The following is a 20875-nucleotide window of genomic DNA, read 5'->3' as shown; positions in this document are numbered from 1 at the left end:
CTTTCTGCAAAAGGTCTCCATTTTGTTTTTATGGTTCCAATGGTCAGCAACCCAGGCAGGACAGAACATACAATGTCAAAAATACAGGCATTTGCACAAGTGTGACAAGCTGTCCTATTACCCATGCCTCTCTGGTCCCAAACAGCAGACTGCGTTTCCCCCAGGCTAAGGACAGACTGCCCCCTTTGATATGGGCTCAGCATGCAGCCATGGTACATGCTGAGGATCTGCAGGGGGCTCCTTGTAGCCTCCCTCACTTCCTGGAAGGATCAGCCAGTGGAGCGTGAAAGCTGCCCAACGGCAGGATCTTTACCAGATGAAGAGGGGCTCCCCTCTCATCTCTCCTTCCACTGACCAGCACTGCAACCCGGCCAAAGGCAATGAGGATGCCCCTGAAAAAAAATCCCTGGATTTACTTTATCATCCCTTGTTCACAAATAACATTTCATGGTGTCCCAGTGGGGATGAGGCTTTTCCACACAGAGTTTCGCCTCTCTGCCTGTGTTGATACAAAATACGGCTGAACTCTATGGGGAAACTATAACCTCAGAGTGAGGTTTTAAACAAGGCTTTATTATCTCAATCTACCGTACAGTTTCCAGCCATCAATCAAAAGCCACAGGTATGGTTTTAAAAACAAAAGCCAAGTTCCCTTCATTTATATCAATACAGTATCTTTATATCAAAAGGAGGGAGAGATTACAGTGGAATGCTTGAAAGGGCCTAATTGTAAACAGACTCCAAGTTTGAATTTCACATTATGACCTGACTTTCAATTGCAGCGTTTGATACAGGCAAAGTTCCAATTGCACTCTGCAATACTAATCAGCATAAACTGCAACAATCTGGTGGTGTTACAAAAGGCCAATATTCAACAAAATCATTTCTCAATACAAAAATCACCTCCGTATGCTGAAGGTGATTTAATCATTCAAAAGAAGGAGAGAAGAAAAACTGCAAAGGGCATATTGTTTAACAGTTGGAAGTGTTTCTGTGCGGAGATTATTTATACAGTACCCCTACCGCATTACGACTCCATAAAACCGGAGATATTCCTCCTCTGTGTGGATAGTTGATCCCAGCTTGACTGTGACTCCGGCTGCACACACGGTGGAATAAAACTGTGGGATGTGTGTTCCTCTGGGCATTTTAAAGAAAGTGGAGATTAGGGTAGAGGCAACGCTCGTAGGGGTTGCAAAGGTCAAAGTTTTTCACAGTGATAAACATATCAGAAAATAGCCCGGTATGACAGTATCACTGTGTACGGTATTTCATTATTATTAGTAGTCACATTGTTTAAAGTGCCATCAGAAATGTTCTAAATGAATTATCAAAAAAGTTTGACAGTTTTCTTGAGGTGCGAGTTATAAATGGGACACATACTTTAATCTGCAAGGAGGGATTTGTGAGAAAGTTTGATGTGTTTCCTCCTTTGGGGACACTGCGTCCACGTTCTTTGCAAACTGGACATTTGTCCTCGAGGACAAACCCACGCTCATTTATAAGATGTCCAAAGTTATCCCACGTTGATTTTAATCACTTTTTCGAAGGGTGGCGATGGTGCTCAGTTTTGTTTTCTCTGCAGCAACTGTGTGTGTGAAACTCCTTTGCAGAGTCTCACAGATAGTGATTAGGAAAGGTATACCGGTGTACCGCTGCAACACTAAATGCTAGTCGAATTATTCTACAATGTGAAAATATACAGCTGAAAACGGTGGATGGAAAGTTGTGTATCTACAGCTGGAGAAGCAGCCAGTAGGTGAGTAATCCTTCGGTCACAGACAATTCAGCAGACATCACCTGACAGCAAGACAAGCCCCACAAAAACAAAATATGCTTGTCTGTTCGTCTCATTCCAACTGGAAAAGTAGGAGCAGCTATCCTGTTTCAACTTTAGTACTTAAAGACATCTCATATTTAAAAGAGTCATACAAATTTGATATTAGACAACAAGATTAAGGTATTATCATTATCCTCATTATTCGACCAATATAGAAGATAAGACAAGATGCATGTGACAAACAGAAGGCCTGTCCTCACAATTCTTTCTCAATAATATACAAACTACTGTTTGCTGAGCTAGAGTTGCTGTTTTACAAAAGTCTGTACACTGGTGTGTTTGCACACACGGACAGATGTGTGATGATGACATGACGATGACAAATTAACTTTGATTTGTGGACAATGTAGGGATGCCGTGAGAAGCGGTACTTTGGTACCAAGTCAATACCCGTATTCAGAAAGTGTCAACAAAACAATACCAAGAAAAATCTGCTGAGAGCAGCTGTACGTGTAACTGATACAACATCTGGTAAATTCACAGAACAGACTCACACGACTCTCCAGAGGCCTCAAAGCCACTACTGTAAGAAACATGTAGACTTTGAGCTTTACCTCAGGAAGTACGCTGGTACAACAGGTGAGTGTCTGTGATTATGACACGGCCTCTGGCTACGACTTGTAATTCACCATACTGAATGATGATTGTCTCCTTTACTGGTGTAGGCAACAAGGCAATACTCACATCTGAAAAAGTCTAAACATCTTTCACATCGCTCAGCTTTCCTGTTCTCCTTCCACGCTCTCCGCCTAGTATTCCCCTCTATGCGTGTCCATTCTATTTATACTGTGACTCACTTTTTGGGATGCTCCTCTCACCGTGTGCCTCCATCTCCATAATGAGACTTTTAACAACTCTCTACTTCTCCAGTTCAGCCACATGGGAGAGGGTAGAGAAAGGGGGAAAGATGTGAGCGAAAGGCTGTAACGGTAGCGGTCAACTTGCCCCGTCATCATTCTCTATTCTCCTCAGGTGGTTTTTGTGGTATTTAAGCACAGAGAGAAAAGAAAGCGAGTGGAAAAAAGCCAGAGATGCTTAAGAGACAGACCTGTAAACCTTTGTCTGTTCATAATGATGGAGACATAGCAGGGAGAGCGGTGGAGACAGTATGGTTAAAGGCAGACAAAACAAAGTCTATAATCACATCAAGACATTGTAGTCACTGTATAATTTCCTCCAGTATGGCATTTTAATATATTTTCAAAATAGGGTAATTTATTTTGTTTGTAGTGACTCAAAGGATTTGCTCACCATCCAAGAACACAACAGGCAGCAGTGGTTAAAAAAAAAAAAAAAAAAAAAAAAAAATTAAAATTAAAAAAAATTATAATTTTCCTTTAAACAAGTAAATATCAGAGCTGTCTATGCCATTATTGGTATTTATGAAGCCACACAAATTTATAAAAAGTTTTCAGCCCCCTTAAATTTTTGCTTCCCGATATCATAAAGCTGCCGTCACCATGCTTCATCACATATACTGTAGTAGACATCGCTGATGAGCAACACCTGCTTTCTGTGCGATGTAGTGCTTCGATTTCATCATTTAACTTTAAAAAAGCAATTTGACAGAAGAAATTCTAAACCCAAGTGAACCCTTTAGATGGTATTTGACGAGTCCGTGAGGTTTGGCACTCGTCATGTCCTCTGTGTATCCACTCTGCCATCAACGTCTGACTGACTGAGTGCTTCCGAGATGGTTGTTCTCCTGGCAGGTTTTTACAATCTCCAAAGAAAACATCTGAAATGCAACAAGTGGCCAGAATGTCTCTTGGTCAGCTAGTTGGCTGAAGGACTCATCTTGTCTGACTGTGCAGTCTGGCTTGGTGGCTCCTCTCTGCTCCCCAGACTCCCTGGGTGGGTGGTGGAATGTGACTTACTCATTCGCTCATTGGAAAACTTCAAAGCTGTTGGAGATTCAGTATCTTTAGGATATCACAGCAAACCAGGCAGCTCAATAAAGCTCAAATTAGAGTGCCATAACAAAGGCTCTCAATACTTTGACTTTCATGTGGTTAGCATTGATGTGTTCCCTTTGCAATTATGGGTTATTTTGTGTAGACAAATGAGCAAAAGGTACATTTAATCAATTCAAAGTGAAACGGTCTGAATACTTTCCACAGCCACTGTAATGAACTCACACACCAGTGGCCTACATGGGTTAGAGGACACTTCGGGGTGCTGCTTCAGAGGTTCAACATGTGGCTGCAAACCTGACTCACTTTAAATGTAACCGAGACCTGCAAGGCCTCGTCTTCTCTCCAAGTGGGAATAACACAACAAGGCTCGGAGAGAGATGCACGGGGAGGTCACAGATGCTACTCAATCTGCAGCTGGATTTGAAACGCCAACCGCTCTAATCTGACCGAGGTCAGAGGTCAGGGCTAAGGTGATGCAAAAACCTAGTTTCTGGGGGGAATGTAAAAGACAGAGACAGAGAGAGAGAGAGAGAGAGAGAAAAAAAAGGTGTTTGTGTGTGAGTGAGTGTGTGTGGGGGGGGGGTGTATAGGGGAGATGGGGGGTGGAGGATGTACGTGATCCACAGAGACAGATTATCAGGTAAAACTAGAGGGGTGAGAGGTGAGGATCTGCTGTTTATGCTGGGAACAGGTCAGAGTTGAGCAAGAGGGCAGTGTGGGGACGGGCCAGGCATCCACCTGGAATGGAATGGTATGAAGTGAACTGCAGAAGCTGCACACACGCGCACACAAAGCTTCAGCTCACACTCTCAAACCTGGGTCACATGAAGAGGTGATCCAGCCAAGACTGATGGGCTGACCAGCCAAAACAACATACCAATTGTTAGCCAGTAATGCAATTTACTGAGAGGTGAAAGCGCAGCTCAGTGAAACATGGGGAGAAGTGTGTTTAGGTAGCATCCCTGATGCATTCTCTGATTCCGCTACGTCTAGCCAACTACTGTTTCAACTGCAGAGTCCAGCACTTTGTTCCCAATCTATGCAGACGGTGGTCAGGACCCAAATACAGGACAACCAAAGCTGAGTTAGACTCTTATTACCATTCTCACGTGAAAAGGTAGTAGACAATCAAAGAGGGAACACAGTTTCCTTTTCTCTTGTGAAGGTTTTGGGGAAAGTGGAGCAGAGAGCTGAGTAGTGTGAGGTTTGTTATCTTCCTTGTAGGTGAGAGCAATACTCATCTGGGAATCACAGATAGAGCCTGGAGATGGAGGGGGTCTGGAATGAAGCGCGTCTGTGTGTGTGTGTGTGTGTGTGTGTGTGTGTGAGAGAGAAAGAGAGAGGGAGGGCCAAAAACCCAGCAGAGGCCAAGATCCCCCAGGTTTTAGCCCAGATGAAAGGCCAGGATCTGGGCTAGATAAGAGGGCAGATCACGGGGGGGGTCGGGGCCAGCGGGCTGTAAGAAGCCATGTCCAGCAGCCATCTTTCACCTGCCTCCTTGCTCTCACACTAGTATACAAATGCATATACACAGCATGTGGGATTGGTACGTGTGAGGTAGTGGAAAAGATAAAACATTTCTCAGTGGCCTTTTTCAGGCCATTTACTAAAACACAATGAAGGAATATCCTGTGAATCATTCAGTCCAAGAGGGAATTAGATCATTCCATTTTTTTTTCCGCCTGAGTGAACTTAAGAGTTATCTGTGCTCGATTGCTTCTTCTTGCATGCATGCTAACTGCTCATCTTTGCTCTCCGGCCTAAAGTGTGCATTGTGTGCGAGTGTGTGCGCATGTGCATGCGTGTGAAGGCGAGCTCGGGTCTGGAGCGATGCGGTCATGGGGAAAATGAAATCAGTGTTTGCAGAGGTCCTCGTTTCATCCCAGAGCTCTGCTGAGTGAGCGAGCCAAGGAGTAGGTGTGTACACACACACACACAAAGTATCTGACTATTTGGTAGCATTGAGCAGCTCCTTTTACCTTTTCATCGGACAACAAACAGTGAAAGGTGCTGCAAAGCGAGAACATTAGTGCACTATGGTATTCACTGCGCGCGCGCACACACACACACACGCGTATGTCATCCACTGTCACCTGAGCAAATCAATGCAGTGGAGAAATCCATTCCAATTAGGATCCGGCTGCTCTCCCCTGCATGTGGATGTAGATGAATCAATATTGAACTCCCACTGCGAACCTGCTATTCCTCATACAGACCGCACTAATCTGAGACGCTGGATGTTCTGCTTTCATTGACTTGCATAGATAAAAGGAAATAAATGCCCTAATCACTTTCATTTGTACCTAAACTATTTCCTAGGGATACATACTCCAAGCAGAGAGCTCCGAGGCTGAAGGATGTCAGAGTGGTCACTTCAGAGGAGCTGGACCCTCAATAAAAAAAACGAGGCACTGCTCTTTGAAGGCAGGATGCTGTAAACCCCTGACAACTGGTGAACTTTGACCCAAAGTCCAACCGGGCCATGTGTCATCCCCGGGAAGCTGGAACGTCCTCAATCATCCGTACTTACAGATGAACCAAATGAGCAAACGAGCACACACACGCACAAACAGAGTCCCGTGGACACAGATGACATGGCTGCTGGCTCAGAGCTGAGTGGTGTCAGCGTGGAGCGGAGGTGACAGCAGTGTGTCCAAGTGTGTGTGTGTAAGCGTATAAAGGTGCGTGTTCAAGGTCTCAAGTGTTAACGTGCCACCCCCCTTACCTCCACCTCTTCAGGTGGCCAGCACTGTGTTAGCCATCCACACTTTGCGCAACACTAAACCTTTACCTGACCTTTCCCTCCGCCGTGACATTTGGAACCTTCGGAATAGGTCAAACAGCACTAAAGAGTGGCAGAAAAATGGAAGGAAGCTGGAGGAGAAAAAGGAAAGAGGAGAGGGATGAGAGCCGTCAGGAGTGAGGAGATGACAAGAAGTGTGTTCGAATGAGACAAGGAGGTGCAGGTGGGACCAGTTCAGACACTTTCGATTTCGGTATCCCAGACAATTCATCGTTGGTACACAGCAACAGAGCAGCATTCAGCGGGAAAAGCCTGAGGAATTTAAAATGGCATTCTGTTGCATTCAGGTCTGTGAAAAAGTACTGGCAGTGGCAGATACTTTGTTTCATAAAAGTGCAGAGTCACTGATGTCAGGAAGGTGCTGTGAGCTCATTTTGCCAAGTGATCAACAGGAACAAGGCAGGAAATGACAACACGCTGGTTTGATACTACAGAAGCAGATAACACACAAAAGCACGGATACCGGTGGATGTCCGACGTAGGACGATGTCTTAACTGTGCCAATGAGGGAGCAGATAAAAATGTATTGCACTTAAAAATAAGAATTGAAAGATAGAAGAGGAAACAAACAAGGACTTATGTCGGCACCTCTGTGGACACAAATCTATAACAAGCAAACTAAAAGGTCATCAACAAAGGTGATGTGAAACCCGTCTAGTTTCAACTTGAAGTTACACAAATTGATGATGATGAAACCTTAATGATTACAACACATTGGGAGAACATTAATGGGGGCCCTGGAAGGAAGGAAGGAAGGAAAGGTGAGGAAGCTGCCAGCTTGCTAATTTTAGGCACTCTGCATCTCAGATGAAACGCTGGAAAAGGCAGAGAGGAGGCGTGGAGAGGCGGGAAAGTTCTCCATCTCTCACTTTCTCGACTTTCTGCATCATGTCTTTCTAACTATCATTACCCCCTGCAACTGGTATGAGAGAGTCTCATAGCGCTTTGATTCTCTGAATCTTCTCTCCCTCTCTTCCTGCCCCCCTCCCCCTCCCACTGCTCTCTCTCTCTCTCTGGCTTTCTCTATCTCTGTCTCCCGTTTTTCTGACTCTCTCTTTCATTCTCACCTCCCTCCCCTCCTGTCGGTACCTGAGTAAATAAACAGTGTTGTGTGGGATGCTAATTAGAGCAGGTTCAGGGACGTGACGAGCCCAGAGACAGATAAACAGCAAGGTGGGGAGGAGATGAGATGAGATGGAGGGGGTGGAGGTGGAGGTAACCCACCCCAAGGGCAACACAACACAGACACAAACACGTCAGCTTAGCGGTGAAGGACAGACGAGAGTGCTTTTGGCTTTCAACCCAACTTGGGGTGGCTTTGAAGCGAAGGGCGGTAGCAAGGTAGAGGACTTTGAAGGGGCAGCGATGGAGTGAAGGGCACCGGCAGAGAAGGATGCACGTGGTAGAGCTTCAGCCACGGTGAGCGGAAGAGGGACCGGTGTGCAAACTTCCTTAATGACGGCTGCTCCTGGAGACCTGACGTGAGATCAAAAGAATATGCAGATGAACCCAACAGTTCTTCTCCTGTTGAAGCGTGGGCTTCTAAAAGCAGGTCAATGCAAGGCAGCTTGTTCTTATTTAACATCAGATGGCCTTTCTGGGGGGAATAAGCTGCTGGGTATGCAGGTGAGGAGGTAACGCTACCAAGGAGAGGTGAACGCAAACAAGCCCGCTCACACTTGAGAGGTAGCTCTATGTTTTCAAAGCAAAAATATTATTTCGTCAGCTACAGTCTATAGGAAGTTGACTTTGGAGGAACGTACAGGAGGCCCCTCAGCAGCATTATGTGTTCAAAATGCATCAAATACATCTGTAAATAAACTATTATACTCGTGTTATTGAAACAAAGCTGCGCATTCAAGACCAGGACTTGATATGGACTTGAAACCTGACGTCGTGTTCCACTGCAACAACTTCACAACCTGTAAACCTGTACTGGTACCAGGAAAGTGGGACATTTTAGGTGTGCTTTATTAAAAAAGATGCAGCACAGACATTATATCCATGTGCTTTTTGGTTGGGAGTAACGCAATCAGATGAAATGACAGACAATAGGTTAATTTGTACCGTAGGAAATTCCGTTGACGGACAAACGGGTAACTTTATTAGAACTTGGTTCCTCTACCTGTGTTTTCATAAGGGGAAACAGGGTCTAAATCAAGTTCTGGAGAGATAGTTTTACACCCCCAGAAGTCCCTGCTCAGGGGGTAGTTCTCTCTGAATGTTCAGAACATTTTTGGGTGGAGTTAGCAGCAATGAATATCACTGATTATAATCAGGATAGAGCAGTGCAAGAGATTTTATGACCAACTAGCCAACGTCGAAGCCCAGGCTTATTTGAAATTCAGTAGGAACTGGAGGCCGAGGTCGTTGCACTTTTAATAAGTCAGCGGTCTTATTTTCTAAATGTTCCTCAGGCACAAAACAGCATCTAGCACGTCAACCCTCTTGCCCCATTTGGAGACTGCTCCAATGAGTGCATTATGATAATTGACTGAGCCATCTGACCAGTCACCTTCATCAGCACTGCCACCGTCCCCTGAAAGTACCTGGAACTTGTATTCTGCATCACCTGCCAAGCAATGCCAAAATATTACACCGAACACTCGACACCAACGAGGAAAACAGTGAAAACAAAAGTGGAACTTGTGAAATTTACATGACAGCTGCTCCTAGAGATCTGATGCGAGATCAAAGAGACAATGTTAACCCATCATGTAAATGACAGTGCTATCTGTCATTTCCTGGAGATGTAAACAACTGCTGGACTCGCATAGTGTGATACTGCACTTAAAGAATTGACCTTGTGAAATTTCAGAAATGAATAGCCACACTCCTTGACTATTTAATTCCAAGACCTGTGATTAAAGATACTCAGTGTTGGCTTTGTAAAAAAAAAAAAAAACTAAACTATAACAGTTTTGAAAGGAAGATGTTCAGAAGCTGTGTAATTTTAATGGTCAGCACTCAGATCTGTAATACCATCAACTGACTCAAACAATCTTGCCTCAAAGGATATGTTTTCCGCGTTTTATTTTTAAATTAGTTAATTATGACTGTTACTACTTTATTACAACATCATCTGATTTTGATCTTTGTAAGTGGTTTGCCTTTTTCCAGAGGAAATCCAGTGAGTCTGCTCTCTAGATTACAGTGGATGCACATTATAACTGGTTTTGAAAACTGTGAGACGGGCTATTTGTAGTCATTTGTACGCTAATTATTTTTGCTGCAGTAGCCTGAGCTGAGTGGCTCAGCGGCCGGCAGTGCTGTGCTTGAATAAAAATCTCTCAGTGGTGACTATGTGTTAACTGTAAACGTAAAACAGCATGAGTGCACCATCGCTTTTATCTGGCAAAAAAAAAAAAAAAAACTAAAGAAAAACGTCACTATGTCTCAGTCTTTGTCTGGAGTTCATAAATCGAGCATCTGCAAAGGTGTCTTTGTTGGGTTATTAAAACCGCAGCGAACGCTGTCTGGCAGGATCAAAGCCAGCCTTGGACTGTAATGATCACTGATGCTGCTGTTAAATTAACCAGACCTGAGCGCTGTTCACTCTAATGGGGGGGGGGGTTCGCTCCAGTAGGTGGAGTGAGGCAGTGGACCAGGTACAAGCGAGAAGAGGAAGCCCTACCTTATCAAGAGACAATGTTAACCCATCATGTAAATGAAAGCTTTAATGTTACCTCGGAGATGTGTCATCATTAAAAGACATCCTAGATTAGGGCCAGATTGGTGATGACAGGGGCAGGGGAAACCTCGCAGTTACAAGGACTTGCATAAGCTTTTAATCTCACGTTAAGTCCAGCACAAACACTGATGGAGAGATGAGAGCGTGGAAGGTAGGGAGGATCACCATATATCCAAGAGGCTGCGGAGGAGAGGGGGAATAGAGGGAAATGTGATGGCTGGATAGATGAGCTATTTTTATAATGAGGTCAGTGTGAGCTGTGGGATTTCATTCTCCTGGGAGACACGCGCGCACGCGCACACACACACAGAGAGAGAAACTGTGGCGATGTATCACTCCTGCTGAGAGGGGCTGCCTCTGTCCACAGGAAAAAGAGGTGGATGTGGAATACGGGAGAGGAGAAGGGGGGGGGGACAGAGACATAACCGGATGTCAGGAGTGAGAATTTCAGGGATTTTGAATCACCTGTTTGGTCAGAACATTCCTATTTTCTGTTGTAGGTACTAGAATGAGGGCTGATACTTAGTTATGGAACAAGATCTGCAGTTTTTCTCATCATGCGTTTGTTACAGAGCAAACAGAGATTATTCCACTTCCATGTCGCCGACTGTCGCCTCTAATCCAGCGAATATAACAACAGACAACACTGTTGTTCAACACAAGACAGTTCAGCCACCCAATTTCAGTCTCTTAAGTGCAAGTTCTGATTAAAAAAAAAAAACGTGTTTGTGACTATTTTTGTCTCAATACCCTTGTTATCTACAGTACAGAATAGGACCGAGTGCCTTCTATTTGGACGTTCACCTGAATACAGTAGGTAGGAGCTTTTTATCTGCTCTTGTTTTGCTGTGTGCTTCACTTCAGTTTCTCTGCACGGGATCAATAAAGTTAAATTTATCTGAAAACAAAAGACGTTCAACCAAGTGTTTACCGATTGGATGATTCCCTTCCTCCTCAGCTGCTTCCTCGCTCCTCCTCTCGTGATGGAGTCCGGGTCGTGGTCCTGTCCCCCCTCTCCACACTCCCCCTGTAAAGACAAACCACAATCAGTGCAGTTAGTAGAGAATCCCAAAGGCTTCAACATTAAATGAATACTATATCAAAGTAAATTAATGTATTGTTAATAATGGGTGAAATCATTTACTAAATTACTAAAACTATATAACGGTGTTGTCACCAGGGCCAACCAATGGGCATCCAGCCACTGTTACAAAAGTTTAGCCAGTTCACGAGCTAAAGCAAAAATATTGCTACAACAATCATGTACAATAATTAACAACTCCTTTAATTTAGTTTAACAGGGCTACACTGGCAATTTAATTAGCTGGTTATCAATTATTACTCTGCATTAAAGTGAAAGACCAGAAGAACAAATAACAGTATACAATCGGAAGTAATTATAATATGAAAATTATAGAGGAAAATTCTATTAGAACAATTTCCTCAATTAATTCATACTTTTTTCAATAAATTTTACTTAGTTTTCAAGTGATTATTCATCTCATAATGTGTTTATTTATTTATTTTGTACTACTTTGAGGCCCCGTAAATAAGCACCAAAAATGAACCAAAAAAACCCAAATGTTGGATAGTATTTTTTTCCGGCACTCGTCAGAGGAAAAGCATGAATTTATTCCATGAATTTCTGGAAGCCTTCTGAAATCGGTGAGCGGATCTCTCATGTTATCTGTCAAGGTATAAAGAGTAACATGATGCGACGACAGAGTATACAGCGGTGACATGGTTTACACACTAGCACAGCTCTGCATGGACTGTTTCACAAGCGCGCGCGCGCACACACACACACACACACACACACACACTATCAACAGACTCACTCTCTCCCAGCACCTTGCTCTCTCTAAATGCCTGTCGCTTCGGCCCTCCATTAAGCTGAGCGAGCGCTCGTTTAGCCAACACTGTCTCGGCATTTGGGGACGCAGGCTGCCCACTCAGTCAGATCCAGCCGTATTAAATAAATAAGGAGCGCTCTTCTGTGTAAATTATTCATTTAACATGCCTTATCCTCTTCCAACAACCTTGTTAGAGCAACTCGGGAGTGGAGAGGGGGCGATGGGAAGGGGGCAAAGGAGGGGAAGAGGCAGACACCGCGGCTCATGTGCGACTCAGCAGAACCTGTGGTGCATCTCTAAGCTCTCTGGGCGTTCAGTCGTAGGGGGGCTAATTCGCCCTGACACCTCCTTTGTTTCAGGCGGAAAAGAGCTGCATACACACAACTACACACTTGCTCACATGCACACACTCTTTGGCACACACCGACATGCACAAACTTGGAGAGAAAGAGCACAAGAAAGGAATTTTTTGTGCATATTCATAGAATAATCATTCTAGTTGTCTGGATAAATTATTGAGAAACGGGAGGCCAGAACACGCGACGCTGGAACGTAGGGGCTCTTTTTTTTGTGCTGCCTGAACTCAAATCAGACAACACAGCAAGTCATCCACTCTAAACAAGCTGATTCTAATGAGGTGGGATAGCGACGGACCGAAAAATGCTTATCTTCAACAAAACCACCATCGTGGATATTAACCTTGAGGATAAATGCATGACAGCATGCAGCACCTAATGTCTGTACAGTGTATTCATGGCAGGGCTAAAAACGACAACATTTATTTAAGTTGAACTGCAGTGTGCAATAAGGACTTATAGCTGTGCAAATACATGTGTTTATTTTACTATTAAAGGTCACGTTGAGGGAAGGACCCTGAAATTTCAACCCTGCAAAATCAGAAACCAAACTGCATTCAAGGAAAACTTAACTAAATAATAAATGCTAAAGTAATAAGCTTCAAAAGGACAGCGTAATTCCTTCCAGCTATGAGGGAATTTAAAGTAAAAGCAGTCATTCGTACTTTACGTTTGAGTTAACACGATTTACCTGGAACTCCATCCTCTCCTCAGACCATGCATCACTGTTTGTACAAAAGGAAGTCTGAACTGAAAAGAGAACTCAGACTCCCTCTTCTTTATTAGCACACATTAGAGCCCAGGGCTAGGCTGACGTTGGGGAGCTGAGATTGCCAGTCAGGCCAAAATTTCCAAATATGAGTCCAAACCACAGCTAAATCTGACTGGGAATTTCAACGGTGAATTCGCAGTTAGTCCCGGGATCGATGCGGCCCACACCGACCTGCTCGTTCTCTCCGACTCCGGCGTTCAGCCCCAGAGCGGGAGGTTGTTATGTCAACTCTGACAGTGCTCATTACCAGCCTCCATGCTCTGAATTGGAGTTAACAGGCTTTGGCCGAGGCAGAGGCCGGCGAGACCCGACTGGTACAATGGGATCAGTGTGTGTGTGTGTGTGGGTGCGCATGTGCCGAGTGTTAATCACAAAACACGCTTTCATGTCTAAATCACACCCCGAGGCCACTGTACATTACAAAGGCACTGATATGCAATGACATCTACTGCTTATTTTCATTCTCGCTCACAAACTCCTCCATATGCAGGCTGATCACAGCATCCTGCTGCCAAAACGCTTCTGTTTGAATTTGTTCATGTGCCTCCGCTGCTGCTGCTGCTGCTGTGCAGTATTTCTGTTTTTATCACTGAATGATCAGTGCAGCGTTTGGACATCAGACAATTTACAGACATTTTTCAGATGAGATTTTGCATTTTAGCCTGTCAAGAAACGTCTCGAATTAATATGCGTGTTGTTTTACTTTACAGACATGTCATGGTGTTGGTTCGTAACTAAAAAAAAATTTGTTTTTAAAGTTTACATTTGCAGCTCGCAAAGTCACTAGAAGGGGGGATCATCCGACCAGTTCTACACATGCACATTACATGAAGGGAAAGCAGCAGCAGTCAAGACCCACAGATTTAGATAAGATTTCATTGATTTGCAATTACGGCTGGGCAATACATCAATATCATGTGATATTGGTATACAAGGCTCGACATCATCTCAGAGTTTGTGTATCATTATATGGCATGTGTGCTGTCCTGGTTTTAAGGGCTGCATTTTTAAAGTGATTTCATTTTCTGAATTTACTAGACTTTTCTAGCTGTTCTATTATTTTGTCTTTACCCACTTAGTCATTATATCCACATTACTGATGATTATTTCATTTTGTAAAGGTTTTGTAAAAGCACCGATAGTCCATCCATCCATACCTGCTTAGTCCTAAACAGGGTAAGAGGAGAGCTGAAGCCTATCCCAGTTAACTATAGCAGGGTACATACTGGACAAGTCGCCAGCATAGAAAGGCCGACAGAATAAAGACAAGCATTCATGCTCACATTAAAACCTGCGGCCAATTTAGGATCACCAATCAACCTAACATCAACGTCTTTGAGAAAGCACACAGGCACAGAGAGAACATGCAAACTTCACGCAGTCGTGTTGCTGTGAGACGACAACGCTGCCAACGACTGCACCAATAATCACCCTGACAATATTGTTGAAATATTGATATCAAAGCATTTGGTCTAAAACTCTCTGATATTGGAGTTTGTCCTCATTGCTCCACTTCCACCTTTTTGACAATATAGTCTTTTTACAAATGTGAAAATATAATAATCGTCAAAGATCTCAAAAAGCAAAATAATTAACATGAGCTTGGTTTTGCAATAGACAGTCACTTCATGCTGTCATTGGTTTTTCAAGGTAAAAAAAAAAAAAAAAAAGCCTTAAACTGTCTAGTTTATCCTCAGAGACAGGATATAACAGTCTGTTCTCCTGCTGCTATCAGGTGTGTGTCGTCGTTGTCGTCGCCCCCCCTGCCCCTCCACGTCTCCTCTGCCCCTCCCCTGTCAAGCCAGTAAACACCTTTCGATGTCAGTGATTACACTTGATTAAGGTTTTCTACTTCAAAAGGACCTGATGTTTATACAGGCCCTGATATGGCAGAGGGGATAAAGAGCAGGTAGATCTCTGTGTTTGTGTCAGTGTGCATGCATATTTGTGCGTTCGCCTCGATGGGAGGAGGAATGTCAATACGCCCAGGCTTTGTGGAATTACAATCATAATGACAAGGCTGAATGCCTTTCTTCACGATGCAGCTGCTTCTTCCTCCCACCTTTACCTTTGCCTATGTGTACTGTTTGTGTTGTTCAACACTCAGAGGGACTACAGAGCATCCACTGAGCCAGTGAGGAGAAGAGATTTATTTCTCCATGTTTTACTTAAAACCTTTGGTGGTTTTGCAACAGGCACTGGAAAATCTATTCGCCAAATGTTTTAAAAGTTAAGTTTCCATGTGTTTTTGGACAAGAAGTGCCAACTCTTCTACAGCCTCATCAACCATTTAATTACTAATGACTTATTTTATCAGTTGTACTGTACATCTAAACCTGAGCAAGTCCTTTACATTACTTTATAAACAAGCCTTTTCCACATTAAAAAAAATCTCTAGGCAGAATAAGAGGGACAAAAAGTGTGAGGTGTCCCGCAGCTGCAGCACTGGAGCTTAAATTAGCCTGGACCACATGAAAAGCTGTCGTCTCTATTCCAGGCCGGGGCGGGAAAATTACAGCCCTGTTCTCTCTACTCTAGCATTAAACCTCAATTAGTGCACAAGTACAGCGGTGATGTCATCAACGAGGGACCCAAGAGCCCTGGAAATAAGGGGGTGCTTTGCTTTACAACTAAGCCACCTCAAACTTCCAGGTCCTCCCTCACTCAGCAGATGAGAAACTCCATCCAGATACACGACGATGTTCTTGCAATACGGCTCCAAAAAAATAACAGCAGAAGAACCTGCAGGCCTAGCTTGGCTAAATTTACCAGGAATTTTAATCCCAAGTCATGACTGGACTTTTCCCAAGAGATGAGAGGTCAGTGAGGTACGACAAGAAAAACTCTGCTTTGACCCCCACTGACCTGGCAGGAGACAGAGGAGGAGGAGGAGGAGGAGGGTGACGGTGCCTGGCTCCAATCCAAACATTGACAGAGTGTTTTGTACTGCCCTTCCCTCAGCACACCAGTGATATTACACAACAAACTCACTCCATCATATGGAGAAAATTACTCTTTGCCTATTGCTGGACTGATCCCAGAAACTGAACTCTCTAGGACTTTGTATTATTGTTTTCATGAATTTGAGTATCATTTCTGGTATTAATATCATCTGGGTTTAAAATTTTGCGTCGTTATTATGTTGTGGACTTCGTTACAACCAAGTATCAAAAGAAGTCATTCCAAACTTGCAGGCAGTCCCTGAAATTATTTTTAATTAGTAAAACAAATAAAGTATTGCATGGTCATCTATCTGCACTCATGAAACCAAGATGGGACGGTACAAATTGGATGGACAAAACAAATCAATCTAAAAGGTTGGTCCGTCTTATCGGAGGAAACAACAAAGCAAAGTGCAAAAGAAGCTGCCAAGAAGGGAGACGCAGAAAAATCATATCCAGAACTGAAACATCTTTGATAAATATACCTGCAGTCAACTCCCAGTCCCACCTTCATTCACAGCTCATCAGATATGTGTCCTATCAGACCTGAATGTAAGAGCTCATTGGAAGAATTGTTATGGAAGGAAACGTGAGGGATTGTTGTGTGATAGAATGTAACTGACAGCTGATACCCTCGACAACTATTCAACTATTAACCACCCATATCCCACCCTGCAAGTGTACACACACACACACACATACACACAAAGAGAAAGAGACTCCGTTGTAAACCGCGTAAATCCCTTAAACTAAATCAAACGAGACGATATTTTTTACCAAATACCTTGATATCAAAATTGTAACAACACTGTTGGTGCTTTTTGATCAATAATCATCAGTAATGTGGCTATAATTACCAAGTTTGCAAATAATAGCTGGAAAGTCTGTCCCGTTTAGAAAAGTCCATCACTTTACTGTAATCCCTTAATCTCTCGGTGCTTCGTTTAGTTTCAAGTTTAGCTCAGGTGACCCCGAACCATCCCTTAGTTATGCTGTTATAGGCCGAGGCTGGTGGGGGACCTCGTGATGCACTGAGCTTCGTTCCTCTCACTGTAACTCTCAAATATACTCTCCCATAGTTTTTTCTTATTGTCTGTTGTCTCCATTCAGTTCCCTCACTCGCATGGTTTCTGTTCTTTCTTTTGCAGATGTCCCGTCACAGAGCTGCATGTCTCTGTCCTGTGCTTGTCGTCTCCACCAACAGTTCTTCTCTTCTATCTCTATGCTGTCCTTTTTTCTCTCTGCTCTCCTCTCACCCCAACCAGTCGAGTTAGATGTTCTCCACCCCTGAGCCTGGTTCTGTCGCAGGTTTCTTCCTGTTAAGAGGGAGTTTTTTCTTCCCTCTGCTGGAGGTTTTTCTCCCTTAAAAGAGAAGTTTTTCCCTCCTTGCTTATGTGGGAATTGTTGAATTGTTGGGTTTCTCTGTATAATGTTGTAAAGTTCTGCTCGAAGGACTTTAATGTGTTAAGTGCCATGAAATAACCTGTGTTGTGATTTGGCGCTATATAAATAAAATGTAATGTAATTGAATTAATGCAGCATTTATAACCAGGAAAAGACAGCAATTATGCCATATCACAATATCCAAAATCTGGTTTCTACTCTTATACCACTAAATCGATTAAACAATGTTATATTGCTCAGCTCCAGATAGGGCTGCCACTAATAACAGTTTAACTTAAGTGCCATGCATCTTAAAATGTGGCAAACTCCTGCAGACTTCAAGGCTGAGACCAACCAGACCATTTTCAGAAATTAAAAAAACAACAACTGAAAAGCAAATCTATAATTTACTGGATTAATGGGTATTGTTAAGATTAGTATTGGGAAAATCCTAATGATTCCCAAGTTTTTTATTGCAGAACGAAGAGTTATTTTTGTTTTTGTTGAGATATGGTATCAAAATCAAAGCTCAAGTGTGGATCGTTGGGTTTCTTGTCCCATCAGAAGTCACTGTAGAAGTTTAGTTTTTCAAATTACGTGAGTATCATTTCAGTAAAACCTTAAGAAATGATGCGCAAAGCCTCTAAATAAGATCCAGGCTGTAGTGAATCAAATTCATCCTTCAATTGTGCTCTGAGTTTCCAACAAAAACATCAAACCATGGACAGAGCTCTGCCTGGATGCTTATTCTGAGGTAGTTCCTTTGCTGCAGGGTCACTGTTCCTTCATGTCGTACAAAGAGCGGAGTGACTACAACACAGCTCAGCATGGGAACGCTCGCAGGCACCACCTCGTATCTTTCTCCTCTTTGTAAGAGAGAGGGCTGTTCCCCACACTGTGTGAATAATGCATTTGCAGCTCGCAGCAACTTCTTACCAGTTGTTCAAGCGAGCTGCCCAAGGACCACAGGACCTCTTCAGTGTACCTGCACCTGAAGAGATGGATCGCTCCGACATCTTCAAAGGGAAGTCAATCCTGCCATAGATTGTTAGTACCACCCAGTGGGTTTACAAAACTGTTACTCCGTCTCTCACAGGTGCAGAGAAAAGGGGATGGGGCCCGGATTTCTCAGAAAGTGGAACAGAATTTTTTTTATTTTTTTGTTAGAGCCAAGCTCCGACAAAAACTTTGAGCAGGGGTGGGGGCGGCGACGGGGGTGGTTGAGATCAAAAGCCTGCAAGTTCCTGGCGAGCGGACCCAATCAGCCGAGAGGGCCAAGGAGAGGAGGAGAGACAAGCGCTTCCCTTTTAAATTGATCCCACTGAGACCCTCAAGGTTCCCCTCGCAGGACTCACAGAAAAGCGATAAAAATCTGGCCCTGTGGATCTGACGAAGAACTGGGAGGGGAGCAGGCAGAGAAGAAAGACGCTTTCGGGGGGGGGGGGGCGGGGGGCACAGAAAGAACAGAGAGGAACGGTGGGGGGAGATCAAGGAGAAACGGGGGAGACGAAAAGGGTGGGCTCCTTCTCCGGGGGAGCAACCAGACGTCGTTGTGTGCCAGAGCGGGGAGGGCCGGGTGCTATCAGCTATCAAACCTGTGCTACACGTCTGATGATGTGCTCAACCAATCCACCACAAGTGTATCTTTATTCTGACCAGGTCCTGGCAGCTCCAACATTGGATCATCTTGCGCTGGCCTGAGATCAGACTCTGGACGTGGCTGGTGTCGTTATCCACAACATGCTGGGGCCTCAAAGGAACAAACGCTATCAGAGCAACCCAGAGACCCCGCAGCCTGCCAGACACGCCGCAGACCAGCCCGGCCGCCAACACCAGCACACAATAAGGAGGTGTGTGTGTGTGTGTGTGTGTGTGTGTGTGTGTGTGTGTGTGTGTGTCCTTTCCAATTTCCACGGATGTATTTTATGGTACAATATGAAGTAATTATCACCGGGGACTCTCAGCCATCAGAAGAGGAAAATTCAACAATAAATGCACTTGTGTTGTCAAATGTCAAGACAGAAGCGAAAACATAATCAAGTCTACTCTTTTTTCTATGACAAAAAAAAAATATTTTTTCAGTCTTGTTTACCAAATAAAGATAAAATCTGATTTCTGAATGTCGTCTTCTCAGAGCAGTAGGTGGTAAAGTTTACCTGGTTTCTACTGAGCCACGACAACAAAATCTTAGTACCTGAAACACAAAATATTTATTAAATGCGTTTGTGACGAACACGTTTTCAGCACATGCTTGTACTTCTCAAAGGGACCTCTGCAGCATAAGACTTGCAGATATTCCTCAAAATGTGTGTATTACGTGCTGGAAAACATGTTTGGTATGATATTATATGTCAAAAAAAGGAGAGTAGTACAATGTAATTCATCAGAAATACACACTTCCATGTATTTGATTTGCAAACAGCACATTGCCTGATGGCGCTGCCTTGCATCGCTCGCTTTCTGTGCGTGTACAAACAAGTGCAACAGCATGAATATCTGCAACGTAGGTTTCAAAGGGCCATACTCGAAGGCAGAGTGGCGGCTGTCGCGGAGAGACGACGCGTGATAACTGTGTGAATGTGGAGATGATGGTAGACACTTTCACACTGCCTCTCCTGGGAAGCATTCGTGGTGTACATATAATATTGTGTACAACCAAATCTCGCCTCCACACAGCTGGAAAATCAAAGCGTGCACTGAGAGTGAATTTCGGGAGTTCTGGTTGAGAAAAGTTACAGAAATTGTCAGACGCAGTCCCTCGAAGGTGTGTGTGTGTGTGTGGGAGATGCCGTTAGAGCGTCCAACAAGCACTTCTGTTCTTGGATTATACCGACGCCTTTAGTTCCATCTCTGCGATTCACCGCATTGAGCACACAAAGACACACAAAAGACACAAAGCTCTTAGAGGGGGACCAGGGAGGCCGTGGGATGACGCCTGGAGGAGCCTCCGATGGCAGACTTTCTGCACCGCCTTCAACTTTCAAAGCAGCTATAAACACTTTTGCCTTTAGACACGGTCAGACCGATTGTATGAGGCAGTTCATTTCAAACGCACTGAAACCTGTTAGAAGGAGCACGAGGAGCAAGTAGGTGGGAGGTGAAATCAGCTTCACCAAAAAAAAAAAAACAAGCACTCCAAACCTCAGACACCGAGGAGAGGAAGAAGCAAGGTGAGCAAAGAAAAAAAAAGAAAAAAAAATGTGTTTGAAAAGGAGGACTGGTAGAGTAATGACCAGCACTTTACGCTGCGACGTGATCCAAGTGACTACACAATATAACGGAGCTCAAATAAAGTACATGATTATCAGATACTCCTCTC

General features: G+C 43.9%; 1 protein-coding gene across 2 annotated transcripts in view; it reads right to left on the bottom strand.

The window, feature by feature from the left end:
• The window catches only part of znf438 (zinc finger protein 438), a 46361-nt gene that overhangs the window by 5831 nt on the left and 19655 nt on the right, over positions 1-20875 (bottom strand). The window contains exon 2 of one of the 2 annotated variants that reach the window (XM_069151275.1): positions 11182-11277. The gene's annotated coding sequence lies outside the window, so the exon portion shown is untranslated. Of the gene's footprint in view, positions 1-121; positions 401-11181; positions 11278-20875 lie in introns of those variants that run through there. The other variant, XM_069151276.1, reaches the window with a different exon arrangement.

Source organism: Embiotoca jacksoni, unplaced genomic scaffold (genome assembly GCF_022577435.1).
Source record: "Embiotoca jacksoni isolate LCO1_2020_lvr unplaced genomic scaffold, fEmbJac1.0.p SCAF_17, whole genome shotgun sequence".
In the NCBI taxonomy this organism is placed as follows: Eukaryota; Metazoa; Chordata; class Actinopteri; family Embiotocidae; genus Embiotoca; species Embiotoca jacksoni.
This window is presented reverse-complemented; position numbering and strand designations above follow the sequence as displayed.